Source organism: Rhinolophus hipposideros (assembly GCF_964194185.1).
Source record: "Rhinolophus hipposideros genome assembly, chromosome: 24".
NCBI classification, from domain to species: domain Eukaryota; kingdom Metazoa; phylum Chordata; class Mammalia; order Chiroptera; family Rhinolophidae; genus Rhinolophus; species Rhinolophus hipposideros.
The window spans coordinates 24,322,120-24,339,935 of record NC_138070.1 but is presented as its reverse complement, the minus strand read 5'-3'; the positions used below and the strand labels follow the sequence as shown (position 1 = coordinate 24,339,935).

Sequence of the window (17,816 nt, the reverse complement as noted above, 5' to 3'; positions counted from 1 at the left end):
TGAGGCTGAAAGTTGGGGTAGGTGGGAGAGGTGGCTAGTGGTATCCCTCTTCTTTCTAAAGCACCAGGATACTGAGATGGAATTTGACATCTGTTCCTTGCTTCAGGGCCAGGTAAGAAAGATGGTAAGGGACGGATTTGGAATGAACAACCCAGAAGTGTGTTCCAATCCTATATTTGCCAATTAGAAGACATCATCATTCTGGACCTCAGTTTCCCCAACTGTTAAGGAAAAATTGGACTCCAGTTCTACTCACTGGCTTCTGATTCTCAGTTCCGAAGCCCTCTGCTCTGCCTCCTGCTGACCTGGGTCACCTGGGTTCCATCACACCAGAGGCAGAACGAGGACAGAAATCTGGGGACCCGCAGGGCGGGGACTGCTGCAGCACACAGGAAACTACCCTGCCATGTGGCTCCTGCCCCATCCTAATCCCCTGATTTGCTCCCAGTCAGCCTCTCAGCAAACACTGGGCCTGCCAGTGTCTAGGGGCTTGTCACCCTGTTAGCGGATTTGTTCCCGGAGACGGCACAGTTAATTGGCCCTTTATGTAGGGATCAGGGCTTATTTGCTCAGAGTTCCCTAAGCGGAGGCTGCGACTGAGCCCCTGGGCAAGGCTGCTCCCTGATCTCCATCATCTGGGTTTGGAGGCTGCACAAATAGTGGGGCCACTCTCTATTCCAGGCCCACGTCTCCTGTCTCTCTTCTACAGCTCCGCCCTTCTCCATACGTTTTCCTCTCCCCACTTTTCTTCTTGTTTCCCTCTGCTCGTTCCTTCTTTGTACTTCTGTGTATCTCTAGAATGCTCTCCCTTTAAACTAACTCCGACATAATGCCAAACGAGGGTGGAGTACTCAACTGAGGTGTACTGGAGAATAAATATCTCCCACCCTAGCTTAGTTCCTAGAACCCTGGGCCCAGTAGGGGGTGGGGCAAAGTGGGCAGAGGGCCCAGTAGGGGGTCACACCCACCCCACAGCTCAGCGGCAACCCTCTCCTGCCTTCTGTCCCTGCACCTTTCCAAGTCTAGCTTCTCTCTGGGCTGTACCCACAAGCAGTTCTGGAAGGAGTTTGTCTCCAGGTCCTCACTGCCCGCCCCCCCACCCCAAATTACCTGCCTCTTGCTGGGAGAGGATAGGTAACTCACTGCATCTGTCTCCATTCCTACCCTGTAGACTATAGGTGCTTGTACAGCATCTAAAACACTCTGAATACATGCACTGTAACAGGAGGGCCCTCACCTGGGGGTTCATTCCATCGATTTAGAAGTTTCCTCCTTAGGCTGAAGAAAGAATCAGAGTTGAGTTCAGGGCCCCTCCCTTCTGCTCCCTCAGGAGATTGCTTCTTTTCAAGGGTTTTATCAAAACCCTTGATAAACCTGCACTTTCGAAAGGGTAGAAAAGAGGAAAGGAAGTTTTGAAGGGGAATTGCCAGAAAGAAGAGAGTAGCAGGAGGCAGGGAGGCTGGGGAGAGTTGAGTCTGCGGAAGTAGAGGGTAAGTTCTTTCTGACGGGGTTATGGCAAGTGGTGGGAAGTTCTGTGTGTGTGTGTGTGTGTGTGTGTGTGTTTAGGGAACAAATCATGTGGAGCCAGAGAAAATAACCTAGGGCCAGGGGAGGATGAGGTCGATGTGGAACAGGAATATTTCTTTCTCAGAGTGGCATTTTCGGTGGCTTAGTTTGCCTGGAAAATGGGAAAGGGAAATGAGAATGCATAACACAAGGGCCCCACACAAAAGTGGTGTTAGGAACCAGGAGTCTCTGAAGGAACTCTCTACCCCTTCCCTCAACACTGGTTTTGTGTGTGTGTGTGTGTGTGTGTGTGTGTGTGTGTGTGTGTGTGTGTGTGTTGAGGGAGAGAATAGCTACCCTGCCAGGCAGGCTTCCTTGGCCTAGTGCCAGCACATTGGCCAGAGAATGTAGCTGGGAATTTCCAGTAACCGAGTTGGGGCTGTATGGGAGGCTCCTTGGTGGTCCAAAGCCTGCATGCCAGCTGGTAGTGGATGATGCTGCTGCCATGTAATTGCCCAGGAGGGCAGTCGGAGGACAACCTCCCACCCAATCTCATACTGATTACTGTCACTACCTCTCCCCAACACACACGCACGCACACTCATACACTGCCCAGTGCATTTACATCCCCCGAGAGCCTGCAGCCGCCCATCACTCTCTCTGCCTGGACCCCTTCCCAGGGCACTGATGCACATTGTGCATCTGTGTGTGTTTTGGGGAGGGGAGTGAGACAAGGAACTAACATCTGTCCCCCACCCCCACTAGGCTATGCCTGTGAATGGCCCAGCAGGGTGGCTGGCTTCAGAGGGCTGATGCCAGGGGGCAGTGACCCAGCCAGCAGGGGCCAGAGGGCCAAACAGGAGGGGGAATCAGAGAGCAAAGAGCGGGCACCCGATGGAAAGCAGACAGCAGGGGCCTGCCCCCGGTAGGAGCCAGGGTTTGTTGGCTCAACCCCGGGAGCTGCTGAGATAATAAGCCAGGGCCGCCTGCCCAGGAGTACCTCTTCCCCACAGGGTTCCAGTAGAGGAGCCTGTAGGGAGACACTTTGTACTCCACTCCACCAAGTCTGGAAATCTGGAGGCAACTAGGCAAAGTGTTCACATTCTGGTACAAATGAAACAACAGCTAGGGGAGCAAGAGTGTTTTTGGTTCCTTATGGAAAACTTGGTACAGAGCAAGCCCTCCATAAATATTGGTTTAGTGAATGCATCTGATTAACTGCCCCCTCACAGCCCAGTAACCTTTCCTGACTGTCTACACTTCTCTCTCTCTCTCTCTCTCTCTCTCTCTCTCTCTCTCTCTCTCTCTCTCTCTCTCTCTCTCTCTCTCTCCATGCCACTCCAGTCAGTGTCTGAGAGATTTTCCATCAGCTCTGTACCTCCTGCCCACCTCCACTGCCACTGCCTTAGTCTAGATTCTCGCCTTTCACTTTGACTATTACAAACTAACTCCCTGCATTCAGTCTCCCACTGAGATCCATCCTCTGCTGCTTCAGGGGAGTTGTTCAACTCCCCTTTAGTAAGCACCTACTAAGTGCCAGACACTGAGCTACATGCTTGTCTCTAATGTGCAAACCTGATCATGTCACTTGCCTACTTAAAAATATAATGGCTCCTCAACTCCTACAAGATGAACCTCACATATGTGGCACGCAAGACTTGCCACAGTCTGGATGCCGTCTGCCTTTCCAAGATCTTCTCCACTACCTGCCCTCTTCACTCCGTCTCCTCTGGCCATCTGTATCCCACCACCATGCTGCTTTTTTTTCCCCATTAATGTCTGGTGCTCTCTCTACTTCTATGCTTTAGCTCTGGCCATTCCCTCTTCCCTCTATTCTCCCCCTGCTGGATTCCTTACTTACATCCTGGCAATCCAATTCAGTCACCTGATTAATGAATCTTCCCTGACTCCCAGACTGTAGGGTCCTCCCAGACCACTTGGTTTATTCCCCTACTGTAAAACTTCACATATGATGCTTTAATTATTTGCTTACATGTCTATCTTCTTCATAAGCTATAAGTTCCCCTTAGAGAGCGGGAACTATATCTTATTCATCTTTGTACCCCTGGTGCCTAACAACTCTATGTGTAGCATATAGTTGGTACTCATTGAGTGTTAATGAAGACATAAATTACAGTAGATACCATTTACTGTGAACTTACTATTGCCAGGGCTGTTCTAAGTGCTTTACTCATTTAATTCTCCTAATAATTCTGAATAGCTATTCTTATTACCCTCATTTTACAGGTAAGGAGACTTAGGCACAGGAGTGGTTAAGTGATTTCTCCAGAGTTACTTGGCTAGAAAATGGAGGGTCGGGGATTTAAACTGAGGCTGACCTGTACACTTGGTACACCACATCTCTGTGAAAGACCTGCATCTGAGGATAGCAGAAGGAAGACTCACCCTGGTCCCATCGTCCCCAACATTCTACTTCTATGTATAATCCTAGTAACAGAATGACTTCTACAATCACATTGCTGAGTGTAATCCACTAAGACCTCCAGAACTTTTTCTACCATTCTGTTTTTAGTTCCTAAATCCCTTAGTCCCTGGTACCTAACAGCATTAGACTTACAGCACTATGCTTTTTCTGTTTGGGGGAAGTCCGAAATGGACTCTGTTCTTTATCACTCTCTGTCTCAACGTCTCTGTCTCAACATCCAGCACATATCCACCCCTCCTTCCTCCCTCTCTCTCTGTAGGTGAGCACCAAATTCAAAGGAAGAGTCCAAGGAAGATCTTCAAATCCCCTGCATCCAACAGAAGATGTCCCATTTTTCAATTAAAGAGAATATTCCCTTGCCTCTAATGATTTACTCATATATTCAGAAGGAAGTGCTTTGGGGTTAAATACATATGTGAAAGGTTTTTCACCCTACATCACCAAGTCTTTATTCTCTGTGTTTCTCAGGTTGCTTGTGTGTGTGTTCGTAGATTTACCTGTATTCACCTAGAACACTAGACCGACCTATCTCTGGTATCTATAGGGATTCCTCTGTCCTGGAGTCCATCCCTCCCCCTCACGGTGATCTTTGGTTTTCTACATCAGGAGGGGCTCCATTTCACTGACATTGGCTGGAGCTCAATTCCTTGGAATGAAGATGACTCCAAGATGTCTCTGGGTTTTCCCCAGAGCAGCACAGTCTGACCTGGAACAGCCTCATGGTGACCTCACTCCCATCTACACAAGGAGTAGGATGGCATGAGACTTTAGGATCATGCAGAGAAGTCGCTACTCTGACAAGTCATGGGAACATATGCTTCCTTTCCTTCCTTCCTTTCCTGTGTCCTTCTCCTTTTCCCATGGCTTTCCTTTCCTGTTTCTCTTTCCATCTTCCCTACCCCCATCCTGCTGTCTATTTATGTTTCAAACCTTACCTCTGAGGTCCTGATTGCATTGCTCATAAATATTCATCATTTCCTAAAAGCAACCTCTGAATGATATTTCACCACTCAGTGTTGTTCCCCCCGTCTAATCAGAAATGGGGCTACACTTTTCTCAGGGTCATTTACCTCCACCCCCTGAGCCTGCACTTACCAGCATGGGGTCTTAATCATGAAGGGACTCCCACTGTGACTTTGGAGCCTCTGATAGATTCCAACCTTGATGGGCCAGGAGACCCCTATCTCTAAATGTGAGAATTCCAAATATGCTGTGACTCGAAGAGAGGGTTTACCTATTCCAGGACAATAGCTCTGGCATAAGAAGAGAAGGAAAGCTAGGAATGGATCTGGAATTATGATCCAGGTAAAAAAAATTATGAGCACTGTACCTGGCACACAGAAGGCAGTCAGCAAATACTTTGGTTGTGATGAACGATTTCCTACAGGTATATAAAAAATGGGGGGGAAAAAACAAACCAAAATATAATCAATGGTTGAATTAGGTGTGAAGATAGATATATATACACAATTTTTCCATCTTTCCCCCATTTAAAAATACATTGTTAATTAACACTGGAAAAATATAAAAGTATTGCTTTGAAAGGGTTAAGCAGAGGAAGGAGGGCAGGCAGCTTATGGTTCCAGGGATCTCCTCAGGACACAGGGCTCCTGCCGCAATGGGCACCCCAGAGCAGGCTGAGTAGCTTAAGGCCAGACAGTGCCCAGCCCTTCCTTTCCTCCTTCAACCAATCCCTCCTTTGCTCCTTCCGAAGAAGGGTCAGTAAAGCTCTTTGTATTGAGGGGAGGAGAGAACAGAGAGTGGGAGTAGAAAGTAAGTGCAGGGAATCAGAGAATGGTAGGTCCCTTTGCAAACATCCTCCCCAAACCTCTCTTCTATGATATTTTAAATAGATCTTACCCAGGCTTGGCTCCTTCCAGAGCCAGGGAGTTCTGAATCCTTCCAGAGCCAGGGAGCTCAAAACCTGGTGGAGAAGCCTGGTACAAGACAAGGCAGCTCCAACAAGGAGAATGGCTCCTGTCCGTAGATACCTGTCTCATCTTTTGGGCTTCGTTCTAGTTCTGCTTCTAAGAATTGGTTGGGAAGTGGGTAGGAAGAGAAGTAGGATAAAGAAACAGATGGGTACAAGAATTAAGGAAAAGAAAATCTCTTGGTAAGTTTCCAATATTAGTTGAGACATTGGAGACTGAGGGCCAAGCTCATCTTTTAACACTCCCTTGAACCATCTCTGCCCAAAACCCTCAAGGGGACTTAGATTGGCAAAGGTTGGGGGTGGGGTAGCCAGCAATGACTTGGGCCATTGTCCAAAGAAGCAGCTTCTCAGCCCCCATTTAGGTCCTATTTCGGTACAGCTTAGGTTGGAGGTAGGAGTGGAGAATATTCTATGGTGCTATTTCAAAAGGCCAGGCTGCTGTCAGAGGACGCTGCAAGAGTGTGTGTGTGTGGGGGGGGGGGGGTCGGTGTGGGGACAGGGCCCATGTGTTTGGGGCTCTATTAACTAACTCCTTCCCATCCATCACAGCCTCCCCCCAGGGCCGCTGCAGCCCTGGCAGCTGGGTCACCCCGGGGAGGCTGGGCTGGGGGTCCCTAAAGGGAGCCAGGCTTCAGGCAGAGCAGCCGAGACACATGTGTGCCTGGCTGGGTTGGGACTGGCGCCTCATTGAGAAGGGGGATCTCCAAGCTGGGCTTCATTAGGGCAGTGGCACTAATAGGGGAGGGGGTGCAGGGGGCTGGGCTGACAGCCAATTACTTGCTCGTCTGCATTATGGATTAACCCATCTGGGCCTGGGAGATTGGCTCTGAAAGGGGCACAAAAGAGGGGTGTGACCACAATCACACACTGAATTATCCCGTCTGAGCGCAATTGTCCACCAACAAATGGGCCTCAGGATGGGTGACCCCCTTGGGTTCTCTCCATTCTCCATCCCTGGTCCCGTAGAAAGAGCCAGAGATAATCTGCTGCCTGGTTAAGAGGCCAGGTCTGGGATAAGGAGGACCGCGATGCCATTCCAGAGAGGCAGGGGATTTAGGTGAGGGGACTGGGTTTGAGGTAAAGTCAGAGGAGCCGGGAGCCAAGAACATGTCCTTCCAACAGACTTTTTTTTTTTTAACCTCATTCCTCTACTTCAGAGGCAAAGCAGTCCTATGAAACTGACCTATCTGGGGAGACTCAGAGAGCAGAGGCCTCCGCCCAGCCGAGGGGAAAACAACGGGAGGACTCTCAGAGTCAGGGGTCTCAGATCTCACTCATCACCCCTTCTGGGGCTAATTGATTCCAGATATGAATAAGGGGCTCTCTGATGGTGTCTCGGAGGACCCCTGCCCTCCTCTGGCATCTCTGATGCTCTCCCAGTGGGAGTGCCCGCACCCTCCCCCACACCACCTCCTCTAGGAATAAGCCCACATGCAGTGTGATGGAGGGGAGAATGGGAGGGGGTGCCAGGCAGGGGGCTCTCTCCTCTGGCTAATCCCCTCATTACCATCTCATAATCAGAATCACGCTTTCGATGTAAATGGGGATGTTAAATATTGGTTTCTCTAGACAGGAAGCTCCTTTGGAGAAAATTATGGATGCCCCCTCTTTTGCCAGTGCTGACTGGCTTCCACAGCAAGCACACTGGTGAGGGCTGGGGGCTTAAGAGTCTGGGTGGTGGGGAAGGTGGTGCTGTCTGATATAGGGCAGACTGGTGAGTTGGCCCACGAAGCCTCAATTTCCCTGATTCAGCCGGAGAAGCTCAGCCAGAGGAAACTGGCTCGTTTCAAACTCATCAAGACTGTTGGAGCTGATTGGCTTCTGGCCTCAAATTGCTCTTGACTGGAGATCAATAAAAAGGAGTTGCAGATCCTAAAGTCAGAGTCCTGGGGGAGGCCAGGTGTTCACTGAGGGAGCTCAGGCACCTTGCTTTCTTGCCCATTGCTGGAAACCCCTTGCACAACCCAGAGAAGCGACCGAGACTGTCCTTCCAACTATTTCTAGACACAAAGCACAACATGAAGTTACAGCATGCTTTTCACATGCAGAGCTCATGCTTGTTCTTTTCCAGCAGTCCTGTGACGTAAGGGTGGCAGTTATTCCCAACTGCCAAATGAGGCTCAGAGTCATCAAACAACTCACCAGGTCCACAGAGCTGGTCAATGGCAGATTCCTGTTGGAACATGGTTCTGGGATCAAACTCAGCCTCATCCCTTGGCATCTTGCTCTAGCCTTTAAATTTGAAGCTACTACTCCCATGGGGACATGGAGACCATTTGGTGTGTCCGTAAACTGACCACAGAGGTGTGTGCATTGAGGGGTGGGTATGGGTGGCTCAGGCACAGGTCCTTTCCTGCTCTGCTCCACTAGTAAGGTTACGGGAGAGGCCATCACATTGCCTGTTCTCTCTCTCTCTGTTTAGGGGCTCCATCCCTCACTGCCTTGTCTCTACGCTGGGTTCAAAACTGGAAATGAAAAATATAATAATAATAATAATAATAATAATAATAATAATAATAATGGCTTCTCACATTTACTTAGCATTTTACAGTTTACAAAGTCCTTTTCATGTGTTATATGATTAGCTTCTCACTCTCCTTGCAAACTAGCCGTGTGACTTAATGCTTAAGGACACAGGTTCTGGGGTCACTTCCCAGCTCCACTGCTTAGTAACTCGGTCACCCCAGGTACAGAGCTGGGTGACCTCAGGCAGGTTATGTCATGTTCCCTGCCTCAATACCCTTATCTGTGGAATAAAGATGATAATAATAGAGCCTATCTCCTAGACTTGTTGGGAACAATAAATGAGATTATACATGCCAAACACTGAATAGTGTCTGATACACACTAAGTTAATGTTAATCATTTTGAAGTAGGGTAAGGAGTATGTTCCCATTTGAACAGGTGCAGAAACTGAGGCTCAAAGGACTAAGTAACTTGTCTAAGGTTACAGGGTAACAACAGAGCTGATTCTTAATTCAGCTGGTGAATGAAATCTGCAGGTGGCCTGGGCCCCCTACCCAATATTCCTCCAGGTGAGAAGAAGAAGCCAGTCTGCTGAGGTCCTTTGTTGTGTCTTAAAGGAGACGAGAGCATGTTTTTCCTCTGTTTAGCTGGGTTAGATGCTCGCAGAGGAAAAAGAGGCAAGTTCCCACTGTGACCAGTGTGAGGCAGCGGCCCTTCTCTGCTGGGCCAGGGCCATGCAGAGCCAGCGCACCATGTGGCCGCACTCAGCCTTTCTGAAAAGAGAGGGCGGAGATGCCTTCGGAGGCCCCCCCAGGGGCCGTGAGAGGCTCTGCTGCTCGGCTCCCTGCTCCCTCCGTTTAGCTTTCTCTTCATTAACTCCCCGGCCTCATTAATCAGCCCCATGAAACACGCCCCGGGGAACACTGCCGGCCAGCTCTGCAGCTTGGCGCTTTAATTATCCTCCCAGCAGGAGGAGGAGGGTGCCACACACACACATATGCATACACACACAGACACTCATATACACTCACACACACCCCAGTCCTTGAATGGCCCAGTGGAAGCAGAACCTGAGTCATGACCCAGCCAGGGCAGCAGACGCCGGACTCAGTTTCCAGGCAGCTACATGGGCCCCAAGCAGCCCTAACGTCTATTTGGCATCTATCAAATGAGCTTACTATGGATGGCATTGTCACTTGCATCGTGTCTCCTCCCTCCAAGAGAAGGGGAAACTACCTCCTGTCCAAAAAGTCCTTCAGCTCTTTGACCTTCAGCTCTTTGGTCGAATTTCACTTACTAACCAAACCCTCACAGAACACCTACTGTGTGCTGTGGTTCTAGGTGCTGGAGAGAGAGACACAGCGCCTGTCAGGACTCAGGAAACTCCCACCTCTTCCCAGAGGAAGATAAGTGGAAAAACGAACCAGACGTGAAAAAGCAAACACAGAAACAAAAACCCACCATGCAAGGTGCTGTTCTTAAAGAAATCACAGGGTGCTAGAGGAGTGCAGAGCAGGACATCGGATGCAGCCAGGACATGCCAACAAAGGTTTTCCTAAGAAGATCCAAGCTTGAAGTGGGACTTCAACGATAAGTGAGAGCTAGCTGGTGAAGGAGTGGGTGCTTAAAGAAGCAAAGAGCAAATACAGAGGACAAAATATAGACAGCACTGTGTGTGCAGAGCCCGAGGGTTCTTCAGTCTGGCCAGAGGATGGGGTGTTCACAAGAGGACAGCATGCAGTAAGGAGGCAGATGTGGTAAAGCCCCAGGTCATAGGGGGCCTTGTAATGCCAGGCAAAAAAGGTCGACTTAGATCTAACCTAAGTGCAATGAGGAGTTACTGACGGATTTTAAAGGCAGAGAGTGACATAATTAGACTTCTGTTTTGGAAAACCTCTTTGCAAGTGAGGAGGATGAATTAGAGGGAGACAGGAATTGAGGCAGAGAGTCTAATTAGCAGGCTAGGTGACTGACTGGATGTGGGAGGCAAGAGAGACAGAGGAGTTTGGAATATTCCCAAGTTTCCTCTGCAAAGGGTGTTTTGGGAACGAGGAGGAAGGTAATCTTGAGGTGTTCCAAGGTCTCTGACTCAGCCCAAATTGAAGGTGAGGCAGAGTCCAGCTGGTTCTCTCCTCTGGGGAGGCAATGAGGAGATTCATCTTCTAGTCCCAGGTCGGTTAAGTTACTTCACCAGTTGTTTCATCGGTGAGATGAAATACAGATTGATTTTGGTTTACAAACTCACACCTGCAGGGTCCAGGGAGCTAGGAAAGATCAGAGCAGACCAGGGCAAGAATAAATGATCACTCAAGAGGCCAGTCCCCTTCAATCACAACCTGCTCTAGCCATGCTGGAAGGGGATCAAGATTGCCAATTCATCTTCAGGAGAAGCCAGAGCTCTCAGTATTGTTAGTACAGTATCTCCTAATCTTAAAATAGCCATGCAATCAAAACACATTTGATGTGAAACACATCAAACATATTTAAATCCATGAGTTCATAACGATGTTTTTTGGTAAATCTTTGATCCCCTTTAGAAGATGGCAAGAAATCAACTCGTTATTTTGAAAAATAATGAGAAAAGAAAAAGGATCAAGCTTTTACCCTACCTTTGCTATTCAAAATGCACCTCAGGATAAACAGTTGACGACCAGTTTTCTTTAGAGAAGTATTCCAACTAGTACATGAAGATGGAAGCACAGAAATAGAATGTCACAATTTGGTAATTTCTAAACAAACCAATGGACCTGGGCAGTAATCATTGTTGGGTGCTAATACAACAACAACAAAACAGACAGGCAGACACCCCTCCTGGGACAATTAAACAATACTGCCTGGGAAGTATTCCTGCCAAAAGAAAAATCAAGCATTAATTGATCAAGCCTCTATACCTAACAACTAATTTACAGGAAATATAGGGGCAGAAGAACATGTGAAATGATACCATGGGGATACATTCAACAAAATCCAGACTGTGGGAAATTCTACAGAATAAATGACCCAGTTTCTTCAACAAATAAATTGCAAGGAAAAAAGAGATTAAGGGGGGAACCATCCGGTTAAAAAAGTCATTCCACTCTATAGATTCTTTCGGATACTAATTTGAACAACAATAACAATAAAGAAAAATAATGGAGACAATTGGAGAAGTTTGAACATAGATTATACATTTTAGGCATGATAGTGGTATTGTTATGTTAATAAGTCCTTACCTTTTAGGGCTACACTGAACTATTTACCGAAGAAATATGATTTTTGAGATTTGTTTCAAAACCATGAGGGGAGTGTGGGGAAATAGATGAAGGTTGCCTTTGAATGGATAAGTGCTGAAGCTGGGAGATGGGTACATGGGGGTTCGTTCTATTACTCTCTAATTTTACATATGTTTATTATCCGTAATATGCTATTATTATCCATAACAGAATGTTGAAAAAAATACTTCATGGCCCAAAATGTGTTTCTCACCTAGAGTTGGTCCACAGGGCTGCCAGATTGTGGCCTCTGGCTCTGATGACATTTCAGGTTGCATTCAACTCTAAATCGCCCAGGAACCCAAAGCCTCAGCGGTGGGACCCTTTCTTAGTAGACCTCACTTTCCCAACCCTTTTCCTGATCCCTTTTCAGGTCGTTTCCCTGAAACGGAGGTGCTCATCTCCCAGGGAACGTGACAGTGAGGCTGAGAGGAACGTTAAACGGAACCCTGACCCCCAGCACAAGACCCTAGGACAGAAGACACCGCAGGACGGGTGCACGGAGCAGGGGTTAGGAGCAGCCGCAACCTGGCTGCGCCCCTCTTCCCCCCCATTCTTTTAGCTCAACGCCCGCGGGACGCACTGCTGTCCAGACGCCCCTCCCTCCTTCTACCTCAGGACCCCAGAGCTCAAACAAAGGCACCCACTGCCGGGGGCTGCAGGGCGATGGAATAAAGGTGGGAATGTCCCCCAGAAAGTTCGGGTTAGAGAAGAGGGGCGTCAGTCTGGGGAGACAGAGCCTTTGGGCCGGGGCAGGAGAGCGAGTGGAAGTCGCCTTCTCCACAGGCAAGTGGACGAAGTGGCGGAGGCAGGCGTTCGTGGCGCGGTTTCCGTGCAGTGTCTTCTTAGTGCCCCCGCGTCCTTTCACCCCCCCCCCAACCCCCGGGTCTCCCTCCGCGTGCGGGACAATGGGCCAGCGGTGGAGCGGCAGGCAGCGCGCTCCCGGGCAGCCCGCGGGCCTCGCTTTGTTTCCTGCTCCCCCCGCCCCCCCCGTGGAAGCCTAGGTCCGCGCCGGCCTTAGGGGATCGGCGGGGGTGGGTTCTTGGCCGCAGACGGGCCGGTGTCCTGGGTCCGGTCGCGCCCCCGCACCCCCGTGCGCCCGGCCCGCCCCTCTCCCGCCTCCTCCATCATCCGCTCGCCGCAGGTCGGGGTAATGAGCCGCCCCGGCCGGGCCCCCGCGCCATTGTCTGCACGTGGGGGTGAAGCCGGGTCTCCGCGGTGCTCTGGAGGGTGACCGCGCGCGCGGCTGCGACCCCCGCTTCACACCTGCTCCCGCCCCCAGCCCGGGGCCCGCGCGCTGTGTCCGCTCCCTCCCCGCGGGAGGGGTCTCAGCTGGGGCTGCGCTTGGTAAAGAGGCCGTGGAGAGGCCGGCGGCGGCCGGAGGAGGAGCTATAAATTTGGAGCAGATGCGGCCTGACTGTCACCCGGCCGGGGGTGTGGGGGGAGGGCGCTGCTCCCCGCCCAGGCCCAGGCTCGAGTCTGCAGCTGAGTTAGATGGACTCCAGGCCCGAGGTGACTCGGACTTTGGGAATACAAAGCCTGGGTCCCCACCCCCGCTTCCGCTCTTTGTGTGGCCACACGGGACGGGGGATGGAGGGCAGGCTGCTGCCTGAGTTCGCTTAGTACTTTCCCCTTAAGAAGAGGGGTTTGTTCAGAGGAGACTGACAAGTCTGCGCCCCTGGCTCTGAACTGGCCTTTTTGGGCAGCAGTTAGATAAAAATATGAAAGATAGCAGAACCATGCTTCAGTCATTCATTCCATATTGTTTGTTAAGCACCCGTTTTGTGCTAGAAATGCCAGGGAGGGAGGTACCCACAGACAGGATCCAGGGAGGGTAAGAAAGGGCGGCAGAAAAAGATTAAGGACTAACGCGTGCTTTGTGGTAGTCTGTGTGCCGCAACACTGCGTTTCGGTAGCATTTCCCTTTAGTAAGTAGTAGTCGCTCCATCAGCAGAGGAGGGAGCACAGGGTTGATGGAGTTATGTTCATTCCAGGTATCTCCACCACTGGGCGGGGCTACCCGCACTGCCAGGGAGGTGAGATGGGACTGCCACGGATCCGGAGGAGCGTGGAGAGCATTGCAGCTGAGCGTGAGTGGGGTGATCACGGCCCTGCAGGCTGTAGGGTCCCTCTTTAGAGTAGTTTGAATTGAAGGCCGAGTCCATGTCTCCAATCTGAAGATCTTGATTCCATTACCAATCTGAATGAGGGTGAATTTGGGGTCAATGTCCAGACACCAGTGCGAAACTGAGTCGGCAAAAGTCTCGGCAATGACTGTGGTCTCTTTTTGTAGCTGTTCCTTTGCTTCCGCTCACACTCTGTGAGGTTAACGACATTGGCTTGTAGGTGCCATTGCTCCTTTCCTTACCTGCCACTCCCACCAGTCTCCCTCATTTACACCCACATGGTTTGCAGACTAGTGGTTCTCAAACTTTAGCATGTATCAAAATCACCTGGAGGGCTTGTTAAAACATTCCCAGAGTTTCTGATTCCTTGGGTCTGGGGCAGGGCCTGAGAACTTGCATTTCTAAAAGTTTCCCCGGGTTATGATAGCACTGATGCTGGGACCACACGTAAGAGTCTAAATGGAAAGGGAAAGTAAGGGTTGGTGAAAGAAAAGGAACGGAAGTTCGTGCAGTACTGGAGGAGGTTATTGGAAGTCCAAGGTACTGGGGTATCTTCACCCTCTGTGAGGGATCACAGGCTAAATCCCTAAATAATTGTGGGCGCATTCCGGAATTAGTCCAGTGTGTTTTCTTTCTGGAGACGAGCACTCCCCCTAATGGACTCTAGAGATTCTGCGCTCTCCTCGGCCTTTCAAATGGAAACATAGTACCTGATTTATCTTCCCAACCTAATTTGGTCATCTACTCAGCTCTTCACTAAAGGAAAAGGGGGGTTGTCGTACACATTTCTGTTTGCAACTTAATTAGCACAGATCCTGGTACTCAGTGGCGACTCAATGAATGACTGTGTACGAATGAATGAATGCTTTATTTCTTCTCTAGGAGAACCCTTACCTACCAGTCCCTCCTCCTCATCTTTCCTTCTCCCAGCTGTTCTAAAATATTTCAAAGGTGATTTGAGATGCTTGAGTTCCAGATATTTGCTGGAAAATTCTCTTCAAGGTGTCAGTTCCATTATCATCAGGTAGGAGCCTTTGGCTGGTGACAAGCAAGCAAGCCCCAAATCAGCCTGAGGACGGGTTTGCAAAAAAAAAATGGGGGGGAGGGGCCAGTTTTGATGAGAAAAGCAAGTGGCATTTTATTTCTTACCACCAGGTGGCAGACTTTGCCTCGTTAATGAGAATTAACCCTACACTTGAAGCCTGGCTTACGCTCTGCTTTTTTCAAATCTGAGCGATGACCAATAGGGCTGATTCTCTGTTTAGGTGACTCGGAAGTGGAGGCAGGAGAGCAGTGGCTTGAAAATACCTTTGTAGCATCCTTTGATGTTCTTATGCGATTTCCCTTGACCTTCCTCCTTAGTGACAAAGAGCTCACTGAAACATTCTAGTTTTTCATTATGAAAAAGAGATACACCTTCTTGTAAAATGGGTTACTTGGGCAGTCCCCGCGCAAGCAGAGGGTGTCAGAGGCAAGGGCAGAAGAAACAAAGTTCTGGGGCTACGCTGAGGCTCCTGGCCCATTTGTCCCGGTTGCCCATTTGACCGCCCCACTCCTTGCGAAGGCAATGGCTTCCAGACTCCTGTGTGGGATCCTTCTTGGGCTGCCCAGTTCCGGCGAGGGCACTGTGTGGCAGAGGATTGCCTAGAATTTTGGCCTCCAGCATCCACTTCTTGCAGGGGAACATCAAGGCCAACGCAGAAGTTGGTGATGTGGCAAAGCAATACATAGAGAAAGGTCTTTTGGTTCCAGATGGGGTGATCATCACACAATTAATGATGTCGGAGCTGGAGAATAGGTGTGATCAGCACTGGGTACAAGATAGTTTTCTTAGGACCTTAGTTCAGGCTGAAGCGCTGGACAGAGTCTGTGACCTGCATCTCGTGATCACTTTGAACATTTCCTTTGAAACGCCCAAAGATGGTGTCCGCTGACGTTGGATCCACCCTCCTAGCAGGAGGGTGTATAACCTGGACTCCGGTCCACCTCATGTAAGTACATGACATACATATGGGATTGATGAGATCACTGGTAAACCGTCGGTCCAGCAGGAGGATGGTACTCCCGAGGCAGTTGCTGCCAGGCTGATACGGTACAAGCATGTGGCAAAGCCAGTCATTGAACTACACAAGAGCTGAGGACTACTCCACCAGCTTTCTGGAACGGAGACTACCAAAATCTGGCCCTAGGTTTACACGCTTTTCTTGAACAAGATCACACCTCTTCAGTGGCAGAGCCGGTAAGATGTGCTCATTCTTTGAATTGTGTATCTAGTGTTGGTGCCATATCCCAATCAGAAGCGAGCTGAGATAGCCTGCCACATCTCTGCTAGTTTAAATGATGAAGCGATATGAAAACTGAGGAGTAGAAAGAGTTAATGAAGAGACTCTTGTCTGCCTTTCAAAAGAAGGGTTACCTACACATGTTTAAGATGTCTCTGCACGTGTCTCAAGCCCTTCAAAAGAAAGCAAGCACTGGCTGGATTTCAAACAGTGTGTAACCCCAGCTCTAGCTGATTTTTGACAGTCGTGATGCTGCCATAGTAGCCTTCTTACACGTGATGGTGGTGGTCTCTGGTTCCCTCCATCCCCTAAAGGCCATTGAACCACAGCACCAATAGGCTTGAGCATGCCAAGGGCTGTGGCCCGGGCTTGGTCCCAGGTTCTCTGGGACCAATTGCTCTCACTGGTCACTTTCTGATGTTGAGTGACTGTGTCCACAATCCATTTTTCCTGTTAGGAGTTGACACCTTTTCTGCATCTATGTTCTGTAGACTCTCTCCTTTTCAGACATCCTGGAATGAACGAATTCAGCATCTGCTATTTTTATTAGACTATTTTTTTCCATCTGTCTTCTCCCTTCCTGCTATTAAGGAATACAGATAGTTATTGCTTTCATCCCTCTGAAATGCCTTTTTAAGAGCTGAGAGCTAAGGGACGATGTTGAATCGCTTCCCACACCAGGAACTGAGCTATGTGGAGGGTCTATGTAAACTGCTAGTCAGACTCCCATGAGTGGACACCACTCCTTTCTTTTATTGTGGAAAAATAAAATCCTAAGAGTCTTTCAGAAATCCTTTAAAAAATAAGAAATATTCACCTACTTAAATGTTAAAAGATAATATCTTATGTGTAGCTCTAATAGGACCATATGGAATTCCTAGACTAAAAGAATAGTTTAGCGTTTTATTCAAGACCCAAAAAAATGTATTTTGAAAATGCTGCTAAATGTTAAAGCTGACAGCGTTTTTCTCCTGTGAGTGACCCAAGCATATTATAAATGGTTGGTGAAGGCAATGGAGCCTGGGAGGTTGAGGGAACATGTTGCAGTAGCTGTGCCTGGACTAAGTACAACAGCTTTACAATTATGAGAAAATGAAATCTAATTTTTTTTCTCTTCCAAAGAGTCTTTCTATAGGGTGGCCATTAAGTCTAGAAATATGGATTATACTATTTTGTCATTCATTATAATGTAATATCAATGAACCATTGATTAAGGACTTTCTTAGTTTCCAGACTTGGTAGCCACCTTGTTTAATTCTTGCTCTCCAGTGGGAAGGACAATGAAATTTATTCCTGTTGCCTTAAAAAATAAATATCCCTCTTCATGCATGTTCCCCAGAGAGGGTCCTTTACTATTCCTGTGTGTGACTGCAGTGTAATCACCACCTTTTGGAGTTTTGGGGAGAGGTATAGGAAGTGGGAAATGGCCTGATGCCTGATTCCGTACTCTCCTCCTCCATTCTTCCCTCCTTTCTCTCTTCCAGCAAAATAGACAGTTACAGACAGCGTCGGGGTCACTCAGTATATCTCAACCATGTTTGCTGTTTCTGAGATTGCCCAGCAACTAAGGGGCCTTTCCTAGGTGACACCAATAAGGACCTTTACCATGGTCTTTGAGAGACGATGATTGTTTCATGTCCAGTGGCTTAAAAAAAAAAAATCTGTTTCTGATTTTCTTTAACAAACTCTAATATTTCCTTCTACGATTTTGTAAAAAGCAAAATAAAGTTTTCTTGGAAATATTTTGACATAAGTAAAATTCAAGGGACAGCTTTTACCTGGTTTTCCTTTTACTGCCACACACGT

General features: G+C 48.8%; 1 pseudogene across 1 annotated transcript; it reads left to right on the top strand.

Annotated features, from left to right (window-relative positions):
- Positions 1 to 15,295: 15,295 nt before the first annotated feature.
- On the top strand, positions 15,296 to 15,866 carry LOC308492595 (adenylate kinase 4, mitochondrial-like; annotated as a pseudogene). The gene has a single exon. The product of its transcript is annotated as an adenylate kinase 4, mitochondrial-like (transcript).
- Positions 15,867 to 17,816: the final 1,950 nt, after the last annotated feature.